Below are 25,647 nucleotides of genomic sequence, written 5' to 3' on the forward strand. Positions count from 1 at the left end.
GTTTTAAGCATTAATTCGTTGTCATTTTGGAGAATAGTGCATTTGTGAGAGATCACACAGTTCCTGTATTGTTGTTGCCTCCTCTTACAACTGTTTGCTCTTGTTAATTTAGGGAGTTGTCGTAGCTGTTTTAGATCTTGTCGCAACCTCATTTCTTTGCTCTGCAATTTGATGATCAAATACCTGGATGCGCTTAAAATTGGGCCTTTCCTCATTATTGCTTTTTTCTTGAAAATCGCTGTGGATCGGTCTGTAATCAGTCGTAGAGTCATTCGAGGTAATCAATAGTTGTAGTTGTTTTGTCGGTCTTTGGACATCGGTTGGCATGATCAGTATTCTGTTTCGCCCCGGTGCCTCTTCGATTGGTTTAGTCCAGCATTTATGTTCATTTTTGAACATTCTGGACCATGTTCATTTTAGCATGTCGTGGTCACTAGATTGTTTCCAGACCACTTTGGGGGACTTGATTACGCGTAGCATGTTAAATGACACAAAGAGGTCATCTAGAGCTTTTTCAATAAGGCCTCGTGGCAAGTGGGGGCACCAGGGATATCGCCTGGGGTGTTATCATTTAGCATGTGCATGTTTCTTTCTTGCACGGTTAATAGCCAGGAAAGTGATCTGTCTTTTTTGGTTTTACCATTACTTTTGTCAGACTGTTAAGTCTATGCCTTGTCTGTGAAATAATCAGTATTTAATCATCACAGATGATGACCATCAGATTTGCTACCCATTTGTCTATTACATTTGTTACTTGTTCCTGAAAAGCTGATGTCTTGGCATCAGTTGGAGCACAATATAAGTTGAGCAAAGCTAGCCAACGGTTTTCCGGAGGGTTGTGATAGTCCACTTTAATCAAAAATGCTTGAATATACCAGGTAGGATTGTATGATTGTTTTATTGTTAGGCTCATGATTTTCTTTTAATTGTTAACGGGCCCGACATCGGCCGTCCTTCACTCCCTTATACGCTGGATTTAAGTGTGCAGACTAGCCATCGACAACTGGTGTAGTTCTTAACCAAGTTTCTTGAATACACAGAATTTCGAATGCGTTTTCAACTTGGTCTTTGTTGGTGAACAAGTGGTTGAATCCTCTAGTGTTCCAGGAAAGGACTGTGACTTTATCCTTAACTTGTTGTTTATTTTCTTGGCGAGTTGAGAGGGCCTCTTTGCAAGCCGTCCCCATGATTCATGGTTATTTGTGTTAGATCTTTCTTTTGGGGTTTCGAATGGAGATCTTCTAGCCCCGCTCGTAGTATTAAAGGATACTTTGAGAGGATGTACGTCACTAGTGCTTTTGGAGGGAAATTGAGGTTGCAGTTTGGGAGGGCATGCCGGTCTTTTGAGTTTTTCCTGATGAGTGTTTTCGGAGTGGGGCTTTCATCACACGTTATTTATTTATTTTGGTGTGAACCATTGCACTCCTTGTTTGGTTTTGTGCTGTCTTTATTCTCTCTGATGTCAACGCCCATAGGTCTTATAGTTGTGGAGGAGGATTCTAGTAAATGTTTATAGAGTAAGGTAGAGGGGATGTGTAGACATACACAGTCAAGTCTTTCCTTGTTGCAGAACTCTACAACAGTGATGTCTAATGATGTCATGTCAGTGAGTTCTGGGACCTCTTGAAATAGTCAAAGAATATTTTTTCGGTTTAACGTTAGATCATCACCTGTGTTTAGGATACGTTCAAGTATTAGCCGATTTGGGCTATGCAGGAATTCCGTATATTTTCCTGCTGTTTGACCACACTTTGGACTTTTGATTCACGATCAGAGCGTTTAGCTGTTTTCCTGAACGTTTGTTTATGAGACGATGGGTGTGATACGTCTTTTGTGTCTTTCCCTGTCTGTCTAACTTCCGGTGAGTTCCTTCTCTGACGGTTTTCTTTACTTGCTTCATAAGATCCATGTAACAATTCTCTTTTTTCGGCCAGGGTCAAGAATGATTAATTATTTTTATCCTAAACTTGTATCTGAAAAGTGGATTCACTCCTGGATGGTCGGGAGGGCAGCCTGATGGATTCGTCACTCGCTGTGGATAGGGTTTAATTGCTTTTTACTGAACATAGAGGGACATCTTCATCGTCATAAATCGATAGGTTTAACAGCTCCTGGTCAATTTCGATAGGCGTAGTTCCCTCTCGGTATGTTTGTTCACCTTGATTGCAACACATCTGAATTTGGGGGTCTTGTTTTAGCATTGTATTTTGAGCAAGTTGTGAAGTTGACGCTGGGACTTCAAACCTTAAGTTTCTCATAAGGTTTCTCCAGTCATTCGATTTAGTTCTTCTAACTGATGGCAAGTATTCCTTTGTGTTGGTTTTTTGCTGTTGTATTGAAGGCTTAGTGGGGTCCTTTTTCTTTTGCTCAGGGCAGAAGATCGAGAAGTGTTGTACTTTTTGTGGCACTCCTTGTGCTCGTCCTTTTGGCACCGAATCCAGGGGGTTTGAGTATCTTTCGTTGCCAGTGTTTCGGCTGCTGCGGGTGATGTGGGCGACCCCATCTCATTCAAAGTTGTACATGCTGTGCCATTTAGTTGTTGATTTTTTTTGCTTTGTCAATTGCGTACCCATAAGTGTGTGGTCTGAGGGCTCATGAAGAGAGGTTCCAGGCTCCTGAGTACAAGATGCACCGACGAAAGGTGCTCTCGTGTGTGAGTCCACGGAAGAATCGTCAGGGTTCACAGATGTTTTTGCTGTTTTAATTCTCGTGTTGATGTAATTTCCCGTTTTGTCAAGCGTGGCTTCTGTTGTTGTCTTTATGGCAGCTCCATCATGTAGCTGCAAGCAGAGGTGTTGCTAGGTCTGGAAAAGACACGGGGCTACGCTAATGTCGGAACTGTTGGGACTGGGGGCTAGCTAGCCTTTTGGCTGTAGCTCCTGAGATTCTATCCGGGGCTACAACCAAAAGACCAGGGGCGATAGCCCCCTTAGCCCCCCCCTAGCAACGCCTCTGGCTGCAAGCTTGCTCTTAGAACGTCTTTAGATAAGCCAAACAGGAGTTTCTTTTCTTCGTGCAATTCTTTCAGTAGCAACATTAGGTCGTTCCTGATGTTCGTTACCACCTCTCGGTCTTGAGACCATCTCTCCTTTGTAATGTCTATGAAGGATTCAACATAGATTAATTTAGAGTTCATCATGGCCATCAGGGTCGATTGATCCTTAAAATTGTCATTTAAGGCCTCGTAGAGTTTTATATAGGGGGCGAGAGAAATGGCAAGAGGACATCAGGACTGCTTGAATGCTCTCAGCATTGTGTTGGGTCTGGCTTGACGGGGGTTGTTGCGTCAAGTTCAAATCGTTCATCTGATGCTTGTGAGCATTGATTTTATTTTTGCGGTCTCTTTGCGGGACTGAAATCACTCCAGTTTGACAGAGTGTCTGATGCGGAGGAAGCCAGGGTAGACGATTGTAAAGAGCCTGGTTTCGGCGTTTGAGGATTGCATGGTCTACGTGCACCATGGCAGGGCAGGCATCCTCCTATGTTGTCGTCTATTGAAGGCTGCATTAGAGATGGATCATCTTTCTTCTCTTTGCAGGTTTGACTTGAATATTAGCTGAGGTTTGCCCATGTTGACAAGTAGAAGCTACACCGTTCAAATTTAGCGAGGGAGCTGTCATCGTGAAAGAGGTTGAACACATTTCTTGGTCTTTATTCGTGATGGCCTTGGGCAGGAGTTTTGTTGTCGGCTCTAATGCTGCTTCGGGTTTCTTCAGTGCCCTCGTATTCACAATATCGGTAGTTGTTTTGATTCCCTGCCGAGAGTTTTCTAATGGTACTTCAATAGGGCCCAATTGCGTCTGTGTAAAGAGAGTTGGGTTGAGTTGTTCAGCTGATGGTAGTGTTTTGTTGAACTTGCACCAGATTCTTTGATGTGTACATTTCCAGGGCAGGTGGAAAGAATGTGTTCTCCTTCTGCCGGGGCTACACCCAGGAGATCTAGATCAGAGACCTCACCACCTGTTCCGGAGATACACTGTTATTTTGGTTAATCACTAGTGTTTTCTTAACACAACCGCGAGGACTCAAGAAAGATTTTGAATTCCATGCAAAAAATCTTCTTCCCTCTAAGGCACAGCAGGGAGGAGGAGCTTGAGGAGCTTGAAGCCGAACTAGTGACCGACTAGGGGTTTTTGGTTTGAGGGCAGGAAACGGGGGTGTATCTGCTACTTTACATCCTACTATGTTTTTGGACTCTGCTGGTTGATCAGATGGAATGATGCATATAGAGGGCTCTGGCTCGTTATCGTTATCGCTTTCAAGCGTCACCACATCAGTGGTAGGAGCCAACGTCATGTTAGGAATAGAGGTATGTGGGGATGGAGTGGTGCTCTTGGGGTTGCACGTACCGTGTGGAGCAGTGAGTTCTTTGAAGGGAGCCATCTGCTTGTCTGTGTAAAGTTCAGGAGGCTCCACTAGGTTTAATAGGTTTGTTGTAAATTAAAGACGCATCTGCCTTCGCGTGCATTGGGGAACGTCCGGCATACGCTCTGACTCCATGTCAACTATAGTTCTTTGCGCGGCTGCGGCTGGACTCGGGCCACCGGGAACATAGGCAACACACTCCAGCTATGCTCTGCATTAGCAGGGTGTTTTTAAAGAATGACCCCTCGAGCAATAGAGGGTGGAAAAAGACTGCAGAACTCTGCTGTAAGGCTCAGGCAACACACTCCAGCCACACCCTGCTACACTCTGCATTAGTAGGGTGTTTTTAAAGAACGACTCCTCCTCGAGCAATAGAGGGTGAAAAAAGACTGCAGAGCTCTGCTGTCAAGCTCAGGTGCCGGCTCAGGCAACACACTCCAGCCACACTCCGCTATGCCTCACGTTAGCCGGGTGTTTTTAAAGAATGACTCCTCCTCGAGCAATAGAGGGTGAAAAAAGACTGCAGAACTCTGCTGTCAAGCTCAGGTTCAGGTTCAGGTTCGGGCTCAGGCAACACACTCCAGCCACACTCCGCCAGCACATTTGGAAAGCCTGGTCTGTGTTTCCTCGTCCAAGAGAGATAAGAGAGATTGGGATACTAGGGAACATGTGGCCCCAAAGCATACAAGTCTTTTTGGGGTGTGTCAATCTCTCAAAATTTGATGGCAGACAAAAGATAGAGGTCAACAATTTTATTAGACTTAAGGTTTGTTCGACCATCCGGAACACCACAGTTTGTCTCTCAGTTATCCACAATTGTTACAGACTTTTGATCAAGTTTCTGTAGGAAACTTTAACCTAAAGTTCCAGCATGCACTTGTTCTCCTTTCAGTGCGTTTCACAATGGCTCTGAGAAATGTGCCTGCAAGTTCCAGCATGCATCATGTCCCCAGTGGGCTCTAGGAACCCTTCCTCCATGTTCCAGCTGGTAGGGTTTCGCCTATCGATCCCTTTCTCAATGGGATACGGGAACGTTTCCTTCAAGTTCCAGCATGCACTGTTCCTCCTTCCAGTCACCTTCTTAATTTTCTCAGAACATTCGCTTCAACATATAGTCAGCAGCATTTCTCCATTTATTCACTTTCTCAATGGCCTTAGGAATTATTCCTGCAACTTAAAGCATGGAAGATTTCTCCTTTTAGTCACTGACTCTTGGGCTCTAGGAAAGACTTCTCAAAGCTCCAGCATGCAGCATTTGTCCTTGTTCACTTTCACAATGGGCACTAGGAACTATTCAGCCAAATTCCAGGATATAGTATTCATGATTTTACTAGCTTTTATAATGGGTGATAGGCAATATTCAGCCGAGTTACAGTACACAGAGATCGCCCTTTTATTCGCTTCCACTGTGGGTGACTGCTCGGAATTATGCAGCCAATTTCTAGCATGCAGCATTTGTCCTTGTGTTCACTTTCACAATGGGCTCTAGCAACTATTCAGCCAAGTTGCAGTAAGTACTGTTCATCCTTTTATTCACTTTCACATTGAGTGACTGCTAGGAATCATTCAGCCAAGTTCCAGCATTCAGCATGTGTCCTTGTATTCACTTTCACAATGAGTGCTAGGAACTATTCAGCCAAGTTCAGCACACAGCATTCATCCTTTTATTCACTTTCACAATGGACGCTAGGAACTATTGAGCAAAGTTTTAGGGTACAGTAGTCGTCATCCTTTTATTCGCTTTCACAATTGGTGATAGTAATAATTCAACCAAGTTTTAGCTCACAGAGCTTCTCCTTTTTTTCACTTTCACAGTGAGTGACTCTTGGAATGTATTCATCCAAGTTCCAGCACCTAGCATTTCTCCGTTTTTCACTTTTGCAATGGGTGATAGGAATTACTCAGCCAAGTTCAAGCACACATATGCCACCCTTTTTTTCACTTTCACAGTGAGTGACTGCTAGGACTCATTCAGCCAAGTTCAGCACACAGCATTCATCCTTTTATTCACTTTCACAATGGACGCTAGGAACTATTGAGCAAAGTTTTAGGATATAGTAGTCGTCCTTTTATTCGCTTTCACAATTGGTGATAGGAATAAGTCAACCAAGTTTCAGCTCACAGAGCTTCTCCTTTTATTCACTTTCACACTGAGTGACTGCTAGTAATTACTCAGCCAAGTTCAAGCACATATATGCCGTTCTTTTATTCACGGTCACATTGAGTGACTGGTAGGAATTATTCCGCCAAGTACCAGCATGCAGCATTTGTCCTTTTTTCACTTTCACACCCAGGAACTGCTAGGAATTAATCTTAGCGAAGTTCCCACACACAAAGGTCGTGCTTTTTTTCACTTTCACAGTGAGTGACTGCAAGGAATCATTCAGCCAAGTACCAACATGCAGCATTTGTCCTTTTATTCACTGTCACAGTGGGTGACGTCTAGAAGTGATAAAGTATAAGGCATACGGTTTCAAACCTGTGAAACTGATGTCTAGTTTCCTAAAATTAGGAGGAACCACATTTGGAGCAAAGCTACTAAATGTATACATCTGGAAGACGCGATTCTCCATTACTGCTTAAATGTGTGGGAAGGTAGAGATCTCACGGTCCATTCCTATCACCAGGGTGCTTACTGCCAGGAGGGTGCCTGGAGGGTGCGAGGAGAGGTGTAAAGCGCCAGGAATGCTCTGCAATTAGGTGGCCCAAACGGATCTGCTTCATTTAGCATAAGGTGGCATTTCTGCGATGCTGCTGCCTGGGATGTTGGCATTCATCACCTGGGCCTGGCTGCCTCTGGATGCTCGGCTTGGTAGGATAGGAGGCTTTGATGTGTGAGATGGCAAGCAGCCTCCATGTGTTGGGTGTCTCAGCGGGTAGAATAGCACACTCGACTCGGCCCCTCAGCATTCACGGCTTGATACATGGAGCACCATTAAGTACTTTGGTAATAATACAAATACAATCTATGCTTACAGCGCTTGGAAATGGGAGGAATCCGCCATGAAGCGCTGTATGAAAACGTGATCCTATCTGCTGCAGGCACATATGACAATATTTAAATGCTGGTGGTAAAATACAGAGGGAAAGTGGCAGTGGATTAGGTGGTGGCGTAACGTAGGGGTAGGAGAGTGCAGGGAGATACTCTGTACAAAAATTCACTTTCACACAGATCCAATATCATAATTATTTAGACCTGTGTAATCTGGGTGGGTACAACCTACAGGTGCGGTCCCCCCTGTCATATTTAGTTGGGATATGATAGCCAAGAGTACACCATGTCCTCTCAGAAGGGGGAGGGCAAACCCTTCATCCTGTCATGGCCAGCCTGATTAATTATCAAAGGCTCCATGGATACACCCTGTCCTTTTGTTAAGTCCTGCATAGTGGTGAGATCGATTAACATAATTAGCATAATAAAAGAGTGTACTTCAAACCTGCCCACATAGGGCCTGGCTGCAGAGGTTAACAAAGGAGAAAGGAAACTCCAAGAACTATTTATATGCATCTGCGTCAACCTCAAGCAAGCTCCTTCCTCTCAGTATCAAGGGCACTGAACTGTCATGTCTGGGACAGCTGTTTCCCTCGTCATCCCTGTAGGTGGAGCTCATTCAGAAGGTACACGATTGTGGTTTGTAGAAGCTAGAAAGTCTGGTCACGCCACAGCTTCAAGGGAGACTACCCACTTTAATCAGAAACCCTAGAGAGCTCAATTCACCAGAGAGACCCTTTTATCCACAACAGACAGGAAGATCAGTGAGACTTAGTATTACATGTTTTCACCCCTTTACCTCTTCTGTAGCAAAGCACATTGGTTATGAACTCATGCAAACAGGAGATTTTTGGTAGGGACACAGGATTGGTTCATTAAGGTAGGCTTAGCCTACACCAATCACTGCAGCCTGTTTGGCTTTAAAAGGGGACTGAGCCCCCTTTTTGGAAGATCATCTGAAGACTTCACAGGGAATATCAAGAAGAAGTCAGCATTGAAGCCTGGTTGAAGGCACAGTCTGCCTAACATCTTTCCCCAGTGAAGGAAGGCCAGGACCTCCAAGCGGGAAGCAAGATCCCTCCCCTAAACATCTCCCAGGGAACAAAGGGAGATACCGAATCCAGAGGAGCCTCCAGCACCACCAGAACCGGTACCCAGCCAGCACACAGTGTGCCCTGCTGGGCTCTGCAGCAAGCTTCCTATATGGAAAGTGCCAGAGAGTCTCTGAACCAAACCAAGGACATGGCCGTTGTCTGCAACACTCTCCTCAGCTTTGGGCCGTCACCCTTAAAGTACGACACGAAACCAGTGAAGAAGCTATGAGGAGTGCATCGACAAACATCTTCCGAGGTCCGCAGTAAAGGACATTTTCAAACCATTCGAGCCCTTCAAAGTTCAACCAACTGCCCCACTGACTGTTGTTGCGCCTTAGTCGCTGAAGCTGTCCGAGACACTTCAACCAGTGCTTCAGAAACGGTGACCAGCACTGAGACGATTCCTGACCCTGAGCCACTGTGCAGGCCAGCCTGCAGTCTTCCATCCTGCCTCGCTCGCCGAACTGCCTGCCGCTTGATATATCCGCAGCTGTCTCCGATCTTGATCTCTGTCACAGAAGCTGCAAAGCGCCCTGAAACCGACTCCACACTGTTGAGCATGAAAAAAGTCTACAGCACAAGGTACATTGTGGTTCTGTCCCCCTGGTCCTTCTCCGAAGACCCTTAGTGTAATTTTACGACCCATTGCTCCCTTTGCGTTGAAACCAAGTATCCTTGAACTATTGCGATTAATTACTTTACCAACTACTTCCGATGAGTATCCAGAGTGCATCCCCTTTCCTTCCTGAAACTATCTGTCCTCTGCATTCCTTTACAGGGTGGGTTGTATTTTGTAGTGTGCTAGATCTGTCTGTTGTAGTAATAATAAAGTAGATATTTTAATACAACTTTGACTAGACAGTCCCTTTTATCATTGGGTTATAATTGTATTTTTCGCTGTGTTGCAACTAACCAATGATCCACGAACTTGCAGAGATAAGCCTGCAGTTCCGTCCACGTTACCAAAATTGGACAAGGAGGTATATAATTTACTTGTGTTTCCAATCTCTTCTTATCCCTTGTGGTGCACTAGAGGTGTGGGGCTGATAGATGGTTTAGAAACAGATATTCATCCCTGGCCCACTGGTGCCCCGGAAGTAGATTGATCACACTTGGTCTTTGCATATTTCCAATTTGAGTTACAGGGATTTGCCTGGAATCACACCATTGTTGTCGAGTATTGGAGCCTGGGATTTGAACCCAGGTCTGAAAGTCAGCTGTTTAGCCACTAAACACGATTCATTCTTTTCATGGAATGCGCCGGTGTTCCCAGGGGTACCTCGTTTGTGTCAGGGAGCCCCCGCCCTCTAAACCTCACTCAAAGATCCTCCTGCCTGAGCGACTCCCGAATTGATGCTGGCTTGGAGGCGGTGACCAGCACTCAGCGCGCGCCAGATGGGGTCACCGGGGTGCCATTCCCACAGCCGGCGAAAAACACCGGTTCTGATGCGCGCTCCAGCTAAAAGCTGATGGCTTCGGTAAAGGCTCAAAGAACGTGCCTTCAAAGTGCGGCCTTTCCTGGAATTGCTCAATTTGCTCGAAATCCTGCCTCTCAGAGGGCGAGGAGACGGGAACACGATTCCCTTTGAACGCTACTGCATGCGAAGAGCTCTCCAGCAACACGTGTTCCCTGCAGCCGCCGCACGTGCTCCCTGGGCGCGAGAACAATGATGTCACCTTTATATATAGCGCTTCAAGTCAACTTATAAGCACTACACTAATACATATCGTCATTTACAGACTTTGCGAAGATAGAAGGCAGTGTCATCCCTGATGGCATTACAATTTAAGAGCAGAGTTCACGTAGTGTCTAATGGGAGTGCTTACCGAGCTAAACTACCTTTACCCCTCGCCCCAACTGGCCTCCCTCGTAACCTTCCTCAGTGTGAGGTTCTCCCACCTCAGGGATCACGTCAGGGCCTTTCAACTCTATCAATTAAAAGGGGGGGGGGCTGCCCCCATGTTGCCGGTCAGCAGCCTTCTAACACAGCAATATATTCCTTTCCATATCACTTTCATTCTGGGGCTTTAAATGTGCACGTTGCAGCCCTCGCCTTACAACCTGCATTTGCCTGAGCCCTGCCAGCTTCCACTTACCTCTGAAGTGTACAGAAGTGTTATCACCTCCTTGTTTTTTAGCATTGATTCCTCCACATCAGCCACGTGCTGACAAAGAAGGATGTATAGCTTTTCAGTGGGCTTTTAGTGTTTCAGCTCCCTGCTGGCTGTCGGCCTCGTGATAATCAGCGGCTATTAACCCCAGCTGTATTTCTTTGTCTCCATTGTAATGTAAGCACCCTAGCGGTGCCGCAAACTGTTTTCCGTTCCAACCAAGGGTGGGCCCCCAACCATCATGTGGAAATGGGCGGGTCACACTTCATCGCCGGCACTCCGACCTACTGCACCTCCCAGACTGCCTGTGACATATGCAGCCTGGGGGGAGTTGTCTTCTGGGCCAGCCCTGCTAGGACCCAGGGCGGGCTATCACTGGGCACAGGCGCGCTGCCTGGTCCAGGCTGCCCGGCACACGTGACTCAGTCTGCACGGCCCTGCTATTTCTCTCCGGGATGCCTGCACACGCATCCCAGTATCTCTGATGTTGGGGCTACGCGGTCTGGCCCCGGGTGGGCTGACAGCTCACACGGCTCTGTGAGTTTCTGGGCTGCCCAGTCACGCAGTCTGGGTCCACAGTAGATGCCAGGGTTTGCCTGGCACATGCAGCCCGGTGTGAGGAGAAATGTTTTTCTCTGGCCCTGGCCCTCCAGCGAGTTGCAAATCTTAGACCCTTGCTGCTTCTCTCCTCAACTGTTTCCTTTTCTTTAACGGTTGTATTCAGAACGTCCTTCCCCCTGTCTAGGCCACTCCTGGGCAGTGGGGTTTGTCCAAGGTTCTCTCCTTTTTCTATTTTATGCATTCCATCAAGGCCCATGGTGGACTGAATGATAGAGTCCTAAAGGACAGATAAGTCCATGTTGATTTAACACCCTCGGCATCACTGACCGGGCACTGGACTGGCTGACCTCCTTCCTCACTAACCGCCCTTCCTAGCGGGCTCTTTCTCCTCCTCCACCACCCGCTCTACCTGTGGTCTCCCCCAGGGCTCTAGCCTATTGCCCTGTTTTTTCAATATCTATCTCGCCCCGCCTGCTCATCTGATCTCCTCCTCCTCCTCCTATCATCATTTCCAGTGTTATGCCAATGACACAGCTGTCCTTCAAACTTCCCTCTACTTCCTCCTCTTCCTCCTCTCTCCCCCCCACCCCGACTGTCCGTAATTCAGGCCGGGTGTTCAGGGAGCGATCGCTGTCTCAATGCCAGCATGACGGAGATCCTCCTCATTAGGACACCTGTGCCCTCTTTCCTCCTACCCTTTGGCCACCCTCTGTGGGCTCTCTACCCTCACCATCCTGCATGGCAAAAAAACTCACGGTCATCTTCGACTCCTCCCTCTCTTTCTCGCCCCACAACATGGCCCTTACCAAGAAGTCCCACTTCCAGCTGCACCTCCTCAGAGGCATTCTTCCTTTTCTCACTTTCCCCAGAAGCTCAATGTCTCAGGGGCTCTGGTCCTTTTCAGCCTGAAAAACTGCAACAGTCTCCTTCTCAATCTCCCTCTGGCCTCTCTCCACCCCCTGTCTGCAAGTCTTATCCGTGGCCTAAGCCCAGGGACCATATCTCTCCATCCTTAAAATCTCTCCACTGGCACCCGGTGGCTGCAAGGGTCACATTCAGGACCCTCTGCATCATCCAGAAGGCATTCTTGGGCCTTGGACCAGCTATCTCCAGCTTCCCCTCCCTAAATACTCCCCTGCTCGAGCCCTACGCTCCTCTAATTCCAACTCTCTGAGTGTCAAAAGCTTTTCTAAGCAGAGTGTGGGGGGAAGAGCTCTCTCTGCGGCTGATACCTCCTTTTGGAACAGCCCTCTCAGATTTAAGCCGGACCTCCTTAAGTTCAGGAAACTGCTCAAAACTCTGCTCTTCTCTACCTCTTTCCCTTCCCTGCTAATCACCCCATTGCCGCTGTGACCGGTGGCCTGATCCTCAAGAACCTCACAGGATCCCAGGCCCTTCCTCCCAGTCATTAGCAGCAATCCTCCCCCACCCCACCCCACCGCTTTGCCCAGCAGGCCCCTGCCTGGTGGCTTCACATGCCACCCCTGAGAGCTGCCCACACTAGCACTTGTCCTGAGGTGCTCCTCTTGCCTCCGCTTACCACTTCCCTCTTGGGGGCCCCCTTCAGCACTTGTCCACTCCTTTGCTCCCCTTTCCATCCCCCTCCCCTGCACGTCTCATCAATGCACTTGCACGGCCAAATGCCACAAGGCCTAGTAGGACCACTACTGTATATATATATATATATATCACTGTTGTTTTTTGTTTCTTGCCACTGTTCCCTTCAGATTGATGCCAATGATCTCCTCTGTTCCCTTCAGATTGATGCCAATGATCTCCTCTGTTCCCTTCAGATTGATGCCAATGATCTCCTCGGTTCCCTTCAGATTGATGCCAATGATCTCCTCTGTTCCCTTCAGATTGAAGCCAATGATCTCCTCGGTTCCCTACAGATTGATGCCAATGATCTCCTCTGTTCCCTTCAGATTGATGCCAATGATCTCCTCGGTTCCCTTCAGATTGAGCCTTGTGGTGCTTTGAAACACAATTCTGCTGTATAACACGCCTTACAAATGACCAATAAAATAAAAAGAAACATACACACCACAATATATATCACTAAATAAATAAACAATGATCACACCCTGGTGCCTGAGTCTTAATTTCCCGCAGGGGAAAAGCCTGCAGCCCTACCCAGCCGGGCCCAAATAGGGCCGGCGGCTACACCTACCTGGGCGATTGGCTAGTTTTGTTCACAACGACAGAGCTGGTGATGAATCATACCCAGAGGTTTTTCCAGCTCGGACATCAAACAGGTTTTAGGATAAATCATTCAAAGTCTCAATTTATACCGGTCCAATAATTATTGTTTATCGGGGTGGATATTGAGGCAGTTTTCAGAAGAGAGAGGGAACATGCTGAGAACCCAGCCTTAGGAACGGCTTTCAAGCCAAAGCGCATCTGCAAGGTCTTGGATGAAGCTACAGATCCAGGTGAAAATACTTAATCTTTTACTGCGAATCACAAAAATCCAGACTTTATTTTCTCCCCCCGAAATTCCCCATTCCCAATTAATACCCCTACCCAATTTACCATCTATATTTGTGCAAAAAGTGCAAAAGATCGACCAAAAAAAACTCAATTTTCGGGTTTGCAGTAAAGGGTTCGATATTTTCATTCTATCCCGAAGCTGCAGGGCTAGAAGGCGGCCATCTTGAGGGTCGGTACGGTTGGCATGTTTTCACCTGATGCATTTGATGATCTATCTTCTGGAGACATAGGATACGCGCAAGGACAACTATGTGAAACGCTTGTGTACGAGCGCGTTAGAAATAAAATATCATATCATATCATGAAGTGATAATGTTAACCTCGTCAACAATACGGTCGCAACTACAATGGTGGCTTGAACCATAGAATCCGGAAGAAGGCATTTTATTAGACCCAACGCTTCCTGAGATGCTCACCATGGAAGCCGGTGGACTGGGCTGCGTGGGCTGGGGGCCACGCTGGGTTATCTGTTGGCCATGGGACAGTGGCCTGCCTCGCTCGAAGAACAATCATCCAACTGGAGGGAGCTGGCGGCAGTCTGGGACACATAGCGGGTCCTCTCTCATCCGCAGGGCAAAGTGGTTTTGGTCAGAGTGGACAATGCAGTAATGAAAGCACTCCGTGCCAGTCCCTGGTGTACCTGACCAGGAGATTCCTGAATCGGCAGGGCCCTGCTTACTGTCCCTATCTGCTCAACTCATCCAGGGGTCTTGAACACAGTAGCAGACTGGTTGTGTAGGGGTGTTCCCATCTTCCATGGAGCTTCAAGTGACTCCTGAGTCTTTTCCTTTGATATGCAGCAAATTTGGGAAACCTTGGCTTACTCGGTTTGCCACCCAGGAGAACAGGATGGGTCCACTCTCATTGTCAGGATCATCCTGCATGGGGAATGAGCACCCTGATCCTGAAATAGACAAGGGTTCTTTTATTTGCATTCCCCTGTTTCCTCTCATTTTTAGTTTCTTGATGAAACTGATCAAAGAAAGGGTAAAAATAGGGCGATAGTCCCACATTATTGGCTCATACGGGCCTGGTTGTCGCCCCCCTCAGATGTTGACAGTAGCTTTGACTTTGTTCTTTCCCAACCCAGTGGAGGGTCCTGGGGTAGGACCCCTGAGCCCATCGCCACATCAGCTGTCAGCGTGGAGCTGGAATGCCAGGGTCTACAGGGACCAGGGCTGTCAGCAGCTGGAGCTAAAGCAGCACGGGGAGGTAGGAGCTCCTACACAGGGCCAATGAAGACCCTCACACAGCGTCTATGGACACCACCAGTGTCTTTCCAATCCTGGTGCAGGGCTCTTGGCCTCCATCCTTTGTATCGTGAACACCCCCAAAAGCTCGACTTTCACGTACAAGGTTTTCCTAGGGGTTTGGCAGTACCCACTCTTAATGTCCAATGGGCAACAATAAGGACTTTTCCTAAACCCCTCAGAGGTTTAAAGGTTCTTGAAGATCTGTTTCCCAAAGTTTTACGGGTTTCATTTTACTGACCCCCCTAATCCCCCAGGAAGACGTTAGTGCCCTCATAGGACTTTTCGATGATCTTGCGATCTCTCCTGAGTGCTCGCGATGAGCTGCTAGATCAAGTAGACATAGGTTGGGTACCCCAAAAGACTCTTTCCGGTGGTAATTTCGTTGTCTGATAACCATGTTTTCTATGGGGCGTCCTTACTTTCCCATGCCATTATCAGTGCAAACGGCCCTTGTTGTCAGGTGGTAATGTAAAGTCAGATGTGGGTGAGTAAACTTTGAATGAATGGTGGCACAAATCGCGAAACACGCCCTGCTGGCGATGCCGGGGCCCGCCAGAAGAGCACTTACTTTCGAAATATTTCCGCAGTTATGTCTCGGCATGGAAAGGCATCCTTTCTAACATGACCCATTCCAATCTGAAGGTGCTTATCCAGTCTTGTTTTTTTGGTTTGCATTCTGGGACTCGTAGTTCCACTTTCCCATTATAAACCTAGAACTACAAGTCCCAGAATGCAAAGAAAAAAACAGGAGTGTATAAGCAACTACAGATTGCAATGGGTCATGTTGGCAAGTATGGAAAGGCGGAAGGTGCTCCTGGATGGAGTGCATAGGAACACATAGTTCCACTGTTTTTACTTTATTGAATGCCTTTGTGTGTCATTGCATGTTCTCAATGAGTAAAACTACCTTGAAGTCAACATTTTTGCTTACCCACCCCATGTAGACATGTACATTCTCTCATCAGTTAGATTGTTTAAAGTTTTTTTTAATATATTTAGCTTATTGTAATTATTAATAAATTTTGACTCGCCAGATGGATTTTGATGACATTTTCCTCCAAAATATTTGTTCCAGGCCCCTTCAAACTGGAGATTTTGGGGAAAAGTTGGGAACAAATGCCGTTTTTGGTGTAGTCCCATTCATTTTCCCACAGAGGGGAAGCAGGTGCTTCTATTGAACCCATGTAGAGCAAATACCACTGTAAAGATTTCCACCAAAAAGAAACCACTTGGGCACAATGTCGCAGAGGTGCCTTTTGGTGGGTTTGAGGTAAATCTGTCTGGCATGTTTTCAGATATTTGACATAAAAGGGGGTTCCCCTGCTCTCATGGTGCTTTGCAGCCGGGAGGCAAAGAGACTTTTCAGAAAAGCCATCATTTTTTTTTGGCTTGATCCGAGCAATTTGCAGGGTAATACCGAGGAAGGATGAAAATGAAGTGCTCAATATTATATTTGGAAGGGGAAGAGGGGTACATTCACATCAGGCTACAGGTGGGAAGAGGGAAAGAGGGCCATATGTCCAAAGGGGGAATTTGGTGTGGGCTGCAGAGCCCATTTGGGGAGACATTTTGTGTCTAATTCGAGGAATCCTGCGGTAACCTCGGTAACGTTGCAAGAAACGCTCAGAAAAGAAAATGTGTCACACAAACCAAAGAGTGATTAGGTGTAGTGGAATAACATCAGGGAGGTAAAACACAAGAGAAGGAGTTGGGGGACCAGAAAAATAGGAGGGGGGCACGCAGTGAGTGTCAGGGAGTAAGTAAAACACTTTTTAGTTTTGAAGGGTTCTCCCGTTACCGCGGGAATCCGTAAATGTTATATTTCCAAAGCAATGAACATATCCTGTATTACAGTGGAAAGGATCCAGGGGAATGAGGTCCAAAGGAATTAGAGGACGGCCACAAAGGAGGTATTGTAATCATGAGAAATTATCGCAGGAATAAAAAGAGGGAGGGAAAAGCGGGCATAATCAATAGCCTATGGACCACTGGGACTTGGCGATAGTCTTTTAAACCTGCACAGAAGTAGGATCAGAACTACTACACTGGGGGACATGGGTATTTTTAAATAATTGGTACCACATGTACAGTGGCTGAAAGCCACGGCCAGTTGACTCTGAGGCCGCCAGTTAAGTCCCTCTGTGTTATTAAATATTTAGGGCAACAGTGGACTGTGGGCACAGCCAAATTCTGTGGCCCCTGACGCCACTGGCTATAGACTTAGAGTATGACTAGTGGGATCTGGTTAGGTACGAGGGAAAGGGAATGGGCCTCGGCCGATAGGCCAGAGCCACTGGCCATGTCTGACGTCCATGGCCAGTGGCCTTCCCCCTTTTGAAATCATTGGAGCAACATGGATAGTGGTCCAAGAAGAAACTATCATAGCAAAACCCTTGAAACTCAGAGAAAAACTTTAGTTTGGAGAGATAGTGTTGTAAAAGCAAAGAAAAATATTGAGGCTGAGTACCCCAAAAGGAAATACACCAAACACAGGCTTATAAAGATTCACAGATCTTTATTCAAATAACTACAGTTTATAAAGAAACAAAATATCAGATAGCTATCTGGCCCTTAGTACATCACAGCGAATACCAGCCCTTTCGTTGTGATAAGTGAGAGGTACTGGACGTCTCGACATTTACATTTTTTATACATTTTTGTTACGCTCACCTGGTATCCACGGGGACATCACCCAGCCGTAGGGACTCTGGTATCCTACTCTGCGGTTCCCAGGTGTGACCAGCGGGGAAGTTCTGCCTGGAATACAGGTGGGCAATGTTCAAGACTGGGCAACTGGGGTAAGCAATCCCCCACAACCCTGTATGCCCGCAGCCCCTCTGGACTTCTCCTCACCTTGTTGTTAATTCAGGTGTGCTCTCCGTCCTGCCTTCTTGACAGGCAAATGCGATCTAGTTACTTCACTGATGCCGGCCGTTTTGAGTCTTTCAGGTAGATCTTATTGCTGCTGTATATTGTTGTTATTCTTGCATGCCTTTCTTGGTTTAAATAATGTCTTTTTCTCTTCCTTAGGTGCGCGGAAGTCCAATGTAATGCATTGGCTGAATTGGGTCTCGCCGGTAAATGATGGCGTATAAAGAGCACTTTGATGCGGTAAGTAGGTGCTATGCGCAGCGCTATGATGCCTTGCCTTTGCTAACCTGTTGTCTTTTCTTTCCTATAGATCGCAGTACTCACCTGGTGTATAAAATCCCAAGGCAATGCTGGTCGAGGGGAGACTTGTGAGGTAAGCTTTTCGGCACAATTTGTTATGTTATAAAAGTGTCTAATGCCTTTTTTCTTCCTTTTTTGCAGATCCGCCGGTCCGGGAGACGCGCTGATCCTAGGATGCTGTTCTCAGGAGCTGTGGGCAGCTAACAATGAAATTACAGGTAAGCTACTGCTGTTAACAATGTTCTTTTGTCTCTTTACAGATGCTGTTCTTCCGAGGTTCGTGGGTACAACTGAACAGGATGAGCGTCATGTTGCAGGATTGTAAAGTAACGCGAAGCGTGTTATCCAAGTCGGGTGTGGTTTAAATAGCTTCAAGAACGTAGTACAGGTAAAGTAGTTCGTAGGCTACCACACCCAAAACACTATACCGCATAGCTTGGTTCCAAGGAGCCAAGCTATGTGGATGCCTCCATGTTGGCTGGCACTTGAAATAAAGTATTTCCCTAAACACAAGTCTTTATTATGTATGAGGGCCTAGGCAAAGGATGCCTAAGTTTTTTAGAGACCCGAGCCAAGACCACTCCTGGCCCATGGGCTTGCCAGTGGGGTTTCTGGATGTGGGTCGTGACAATTTTCCAATCGTAATGTCCAACCCCTCTGCAGGTTAATCATTCTCAGTCTAGGATTCGTGCCGAGTTCACCTCTAGTTTATCCAACTATATGGACATAGATTATTTCCAGTTTGTACAACAACAAGTCACAATGGCAACAGTGTATCTTCAGATTTAACATTAAGCCTTAGTACACGTCCTATACAATGTAATTCAACAAGTGCTCACGTTTAGTATTTAAACAACATTGTATTTGATGTATGTCCGCGGATCGGACTTGTTGGCGCGGGTAATCCTCGATCTACAAGTCAAACGTAGGATAAGGTCTCATTACACGGTCCTAACATTTGGCCGACAGGCAGTTTAGACATTAACTTTTATGCGAAGGTCAGAACAGCTAGGTTGCACGCGAGAAACACTGTCCACCATTTTAGAACACAGAGTGACTTTGAAATGGAAATCAAAATGGCGGATGGACCTAAAATGGCAGTTAGGTCGATCTAAGGTCGGAACTTTGCAACGCGGATTTCTTCTCAGAGCGACTGGGCTTAGGCCAATACATACAATAAAGGAGGCACAATATGATATCCCGTTTAACAAACCCTCCTTTTGGCCTAAGCCAAGTGCTACACTACTTCTAGTCACTTTACGAACAACTCCACGTCTCAATGTCCATATATCCTGAATGACTATGGAAAATATCATTTGCCATGAGGTGAGAAACTGAGATTTCCTTTAGTACAAATTCGTTAGATATTTTCTCTGGGGTGTATACCTTGTGCCCTAATGTACCCATAGCTTGTGCACAACATCCTCCTACCATCAAACACATACCAGGAAGACATTGTATACAACAGCAGAAAAACACCAGGATACCTAAAATAATCAGCAAGACCGAAAATAGCTTCCATCCCCAAGATCGTAGGAGGTCCCATAACCAAGCACTAAGATCCCAGTTTCCCTCGGGAACATGCACTTCTGAACTGAGAACATGCAGATTTTGAATCGCCCTAAAAATAGTTGGGGAGGAATCTGGCACTAAAACACAGCAAGCGGACTCCACTAATTTACATATGCCAGCATGTTCAGCCAGAATGACATCTAATGCCATCCGGTTCTGAAGTGCCACTAACCTTATTGCTTTCTGTTCTAACGTCATAATATAGAGCATGTCAGTGGTCCGGTTGATGGTCCTCTCCAGTAGTCTCGCTAGTCTCCTGATATCTTCTGACTTCAGTATTTGTCCCCAAAATGGCACAATGGATTTAGCTACATCGCACATAATTTGTGCTGAAGTATCCCCATTCTCATCCCGTCGTGGACGAGCCTTTGAAACTTCTATAGTTCTAGCAATCAATACCCCGGGTAACAGAATCCCTAAATAACAAGTACCCTGCCAATCCATGGGTAACCATGGAAATGTTACATTACCGCAAACAAAGTAGACAGGTTTGCCTACATACAAAGGTCTGTCCTCACTAGTCAAATTCGCCACATTGGCGCAACCCCTAAAATCACCCATTGACTGAGTACCATTCCTCTGTGTGCAGAAAGAAACTGAATCAGGGCTGTGGTTGACAGTATAAGAAGGAAGCGTGGCATCCCTATTGCCTATAGGAGCCATCTTGAAAGAGATCAAGGATTGAAAAGGACGGGACAGTCTGTCAGAAGGCCTAATAGAAGCAACATTTGGCTTGCTCCTATTCGCAAAGAGTGAGCATCCCAGGGGCGTTGGAACACGTTTTTCAAAATCATTCAGGTTAGTTCCATCAAAATTCCCTGAGATGCTATTGTTCCATCGGCCAAAGAATAGTGCCCTTAGAGAAGCATAGCAAGCAGTTGTCAAAGGTAAAGGATGAATATACCAACCCAGCCCCTTATCCCCGTGTTGCGGTTAATGCGAAAAGACCCAACAATTGGACTTGTTAAAAATGCCATATGTAGCCTTCATAATGGCCCTCATTACAACACCGGCGGTAACCAATGGCACTATTAGCACTATGGTTGCTGCCGGTATTGTAACGAGTCCGCCAATGGTAAATGGGGAAATACCGCCCCATTCCAAGGTTGGCAGGCCGGTAATTCCCCATTTACCATTGGCCCTTCCCCATTCCCATTTTTGCCCCATAGGGCTCAATGGGACTGGGGAAGGCAGTAATTATGGTACCACAAATTGCAGTACCGTAATTACCTTGGAAGTCCCTTTGCGGGTCCCTACTTTAACGGCTGGTCCAGACCAGCCGTTAATGTCGGGAGCCGCAAAGGGAACTCGTAATCAGGCGTTAAGGGTTTAACGGCGCCGACACCTTTTACGGCGCCCTTAAACCCTTAACGCCAGGGTCGCAATGACCCCCAATGAGTAGCAAAGTGTTGCTGTGGTAACTCTCTCTGTTCTGAGAGTCTCTAGGAGAAAGAGTGTGCAGATGCACGAAAGGAGTAGAAACAGTGGGTACATTTTCAGTGGGTAACACATTTTCAAGCGGATGTACTTCTTCCAGATACCAGAATCCTAAGGCAATGACTATTGTAAAAGCAGTTAACATTATCACTAAACAACAATACGTTTTCGGGGCCCACACATTCGATCGTTCTTTTTCGTGGCTGGTCACACAGTCTCTTATCTGTTCCGTACGATGGGGAGCCGTTGCAGGCATTGTTCTTATTGTTTTTCAAACAATTTGCACCAAAGTTTATTTGCTGGTGACTTCCAGGCCGAGCGTCTTTTTAGTCCTTTCACAAACCCTAGCCAACATAGCCAACATAATCCCCTTATATACAAATGATCGGGACAAAAAGGCAAGCCCTTTGATGATTTTCTTTGATGGCACAGCCGAACCGTGCAGTAGGTCTATTTCCTCGGATGCAGATCGTACCTTGTGACTCCTGGTACTGAGTGATCTGTGAACAATGTGTCGTCACTTCCCGTTAGAAGCGACGAATCCAAAGCCGGATCTGATGCAAGATCCGGAACAAATTTTAAAGACGGAACTGTTGGAGAGTGTGGAGGTGAAATGGCTGTCTCCCCAGGCCCCACGGGCTCAGGGAGAGTCTCCGACACACTCTCGATGCTGTTTACTGCTTCGTGATCGTTGGTTGCAGTACTGGTAAGGGGTTCTGTATCTTCTGTAAAGTGTGGCACAGGGTATGGAATTCTCTTGATGTGGGACGCGTGGATCCAGTGCTTCTTGCCTGCTACCCGCACTGCCGTCTGTGTGACCAGGAGGACCTGGTGGGGGTCCCTCCATATGAGTTACGAGGCAAGAAGATCGCTCAAATGCTTTTTTGAGGACCCAGTCTCCCGGCGTATCGTATCCGACAGGTAAAGCCTCTCGCACCTGGTGATAAATGAAATGCAGATTTTTAGTTAACTGGACACAGTAATCAGAAAGAAGTACATTTTCGGCATCTCGTAAAGAACGGGGCTTTGGGACATTCCAAATGTTAGCTGGCCTACCCATGACCACCTGAAAGGGAGAGAGCCCAGTCTTAGTTTGAGGGGTCGTCCTCATGGACAATAACACAATCGATAAGGCGTCAGGCCATTTTAGCTTGGTGCCGGCAGACGTCTTAGCAAGCTTATTCTTAATGATGCCGTTGTGTCTCTCTACTAATCCAGCACTCTGTGCGTGTCTGGCCGAATGGAACCGTTTATCGATCTGTAATCCTGCGCATATCTGCAGAATTATGTGGACCATTGTCTGACCAGATGACTCTTGGCAGACCAAATCTTGGAAAATATTCTTTCAGCATGGTCTTTGCCGTGGTCATGGCTATGGCATCTTTGATGGGTAAAGCTTCAACCCATTTGCTAAAGGCACAGATGACAACTAATACGTATTTGAAATTATGAAAACGCTCCATTTCAATAAAGTCAAAATGAATCACTTCAAAGGGGACAGAAGGTGGACCAAAACTACTACTAGGAGTTGATGTGCCCTTTCCCACATTGTGCTGTAAACAAATCATACACCCCTAAACAAATTGTTCAGCTACCTCAGGGATGTTGTCATTTACCCACACATTTTGCAACATTTTGGTGACCTTACAAGCACAAATATGGGTAGGACCATGAACCATAACAACCATCATCATAATATATGCGTCGGGCAGTAACCATTTCCCTGCAACCTTGTCCACCCAACACCCGTCATCGTCCAATTTCGCCAAACCCTCAGCCCACTTCTTAAATTCCCCTAATGTGGCATCGGCTTGAATGTTCTTTATGGATTCGATACCCTCATACAAAGTACAGGCATTTGTGGCTTCCCTTGAAAGATACATTTCTGAAGAGAGATCAGTGGCAGTCTGTTTGGCTATCTGGTCAGCGAAAGCGTTCCCTTTTCCTACATTATCTATGAACTTCTGATGTGCTGTGCATTTCATAATCGCTAGCTGAGTAGGGAGTGCAAGCGCTGAGAGTAACCGTACTATCAAGGAGCCATGCTGGATTTTTGTGCCATGTGAGGTCAAGAACCCATGTTCTGCTCAAAGTCTACCGAAGTTGTGAACCACCCCAAAGGCATACTGACTGTCAGTATATATGTTTACGATGAGCCCTTCGGAAAGTTCACAAGCTCGGGTCAATGCTATAATCTCTGCGGCCTGTGCAGAGTTATGCGTGATTCTTTTGGTCTCCACGACCGTGCTCAATGTGGTGAATGCATAAGCAGCTGTGGATGTACCATCTGGGAGTTTAAAACAGGAGCCATCACAAAACATCTCCCCTTGTGGATTGTTCATGTCTCTTAGATCAATTCTGCGTTTAGTCTCTTGTTCTGTAGTGTAAAGGCAGCCATGTGACTCTTCGTTACTGCAAGCAGTATCTTGCGGGAAAGGTAAAAGTTCAGCTGGTTTCAGGACACAACACCTCTTGATTTGGATGTGCGGTGCAAACAAGATCAATTTGCGGAGGTGAGGTGTTGAGTTTGTGTTCTGTTTAATAGAACATCTACAGAGTGAGGTACCATCAGGGTTAAAGCATGGCGTAGGACCATTCCCTCGCTCTGTTTTACGGATGCAGCAGCAGCAGCGACAGCTCTCAAACATCTTGGCAAAGCACATGCAACAGGATCAAGGGCAAAAGAAAAGTAGCCGCACAGCGTATTCTTCCCTCCGTGTTCCTACGTTAATACAGCCAAAGCACACCCATCACATTCATGCACATACAACACAAAGGCCTTTTCATAGTTTGGTGTGCCCAAAATTGGTGCCGAGCACAATGCAGTCTTGAGCAGATCAAATGATTGCTGGTGTTCCAAGTTCCACGGCAATGGCGAAGAAATGCCCTTCTTCGTCAAAGCCAACATTGGTTTAATCACTAAGGAGAAATTTGGGATCCACTGCCTACAGTAAGAAGCCATTCCTATCAAGGCTCTGACTTGCTTCTGTGTATTTGGGACAGACATGCTAGAAAGGATTTTTATCTGTTCAGGCGTCAACCTTCTTCCCTCCTTTGACAGGAGATAGCCTAAACAGGCGACCTCCTGTCGGCAATATTGACATTTTTTAAGCGAAGTTTTGTGTCCATGTTGTGCTAGGTGGATAAGCAACAACACGGTGCCCTCCTTACAAGCGCTCTCCTAGTCAGCAGCTAAGAGAAGTTACTGAAGCAGTGTACAAGTAGAGGGCAACTCAAGTGTGTCGAGTTGTTCTTTCAAAGCCCTGCTGTAGATGCTAGGACTTTCCATGTAACCTTTCAGGTCACGGGTAAAGGTAAACGAGCGTCCTGCTAAGGTGAACACGAACAAATATCTACTGTCCTTATTTATAGTGATACTAAAGAAAGCGTTCTTTAGATCCACCACACTAAAATGAGTAGCTGAAGCCAGAATCATGGTTAATATTGTTGTCACATCAGGCACAATGGGACATTGTGGAGCAAAGATCTTATTAATGGCACGTACATCAATGATAAAACGGAAGGGAGTCGCATTATCGCCTTTTTTGTACACAGGCAAAATCGGACTATTGCACAAACTACCTGCAATTTCCTCAATCACCCCTCGATGCACAAAATTGGAGACGATGCATTTCAAAGCTTGCTCACCATCGACCGAGATCTTATACTGGGGGATACGTGGCAACTTTACTCCATGTTTCAGAATAATCTTAATGGGCTCAATTTGCAAAACACCAACATCATTGTCGTCAATTGCCCACAAACACTCCGGAACATTGCTAAATTCCGGCAGCAAAGGTCTGGTTAAGAATTGAGAGACAGAAAGTTGATGTGGTGAAATCATCAAACGCACTCCATCAGAAGAACAATGAATTACCGCATTTAATTCTTTCAACAGATTCAACCCCAATATTCTCTCCACAATTCGTGGTCAAAAGGAATGGATAGTGGTCCGTAAATGGACCCAAAGCAATAGGTACCGGCGAAGAAACCAGACAGACGACTAGTGTGCCAGAAAACCCTACAGAAACATTGGTTTACCCTGACTGTGAAATGTTTGGAAGTCGTGAATGATCAATGGAACACTTCTGTGCCCCTGTATCTATCAAGAATAGATGTTTCCTATTTCCCACTATCATTTCAATGTAGGGAACTTTCTGGTTAACGGGAATAGGCGTTGGTTCCAAACCCTGCTTCGGGCAATCCTAGCGAAAGAGAATGTCATTGAAAGGAAGTTCTTCAGAGCGGTAAGCGGCAGAAGGATGATCAAAAATGTTTCTATTGTCCACACTTGGTGCCTGATTGTCCTGCGAAAAAGTTGCTGTGAATCCTGTGAAAACTGACTTCTACCAGCACCCCCTGCACCTGAGCGGCCTCTGGATCGTCTACCCATATTCCCAAATGCGTTTTTCGACCTCTGCTGGAGGATCGGGCATTGTGCACGCCAATGACCCTCTTGTCTACAATAAGCACACGGTTTATGTATACAGGACCCAATGGCGCATTCCCCTGTGGAACGTACTGCCCGCTAAATTGCGAAGTACCCCTTCTAGGGCCTCTAACAATTTGTTGCAATAGTACTTTTGTCTTTAAGTCACCT

Source organism: Ambystoma mexicanum, chromosome 13 (assembly GCF_040938575.1).
Source record: "Ambystoma mexicanum isolate Mex_15411 chromosome 13, UKY_AmexF1_1, whole genome shotgun sequence".
NCBI lineage: Eukaryota > Metazoa > Chordata > Amphibia > Caudata > Ambystomatidae > Ambystoma > Ambystoma mexicanum.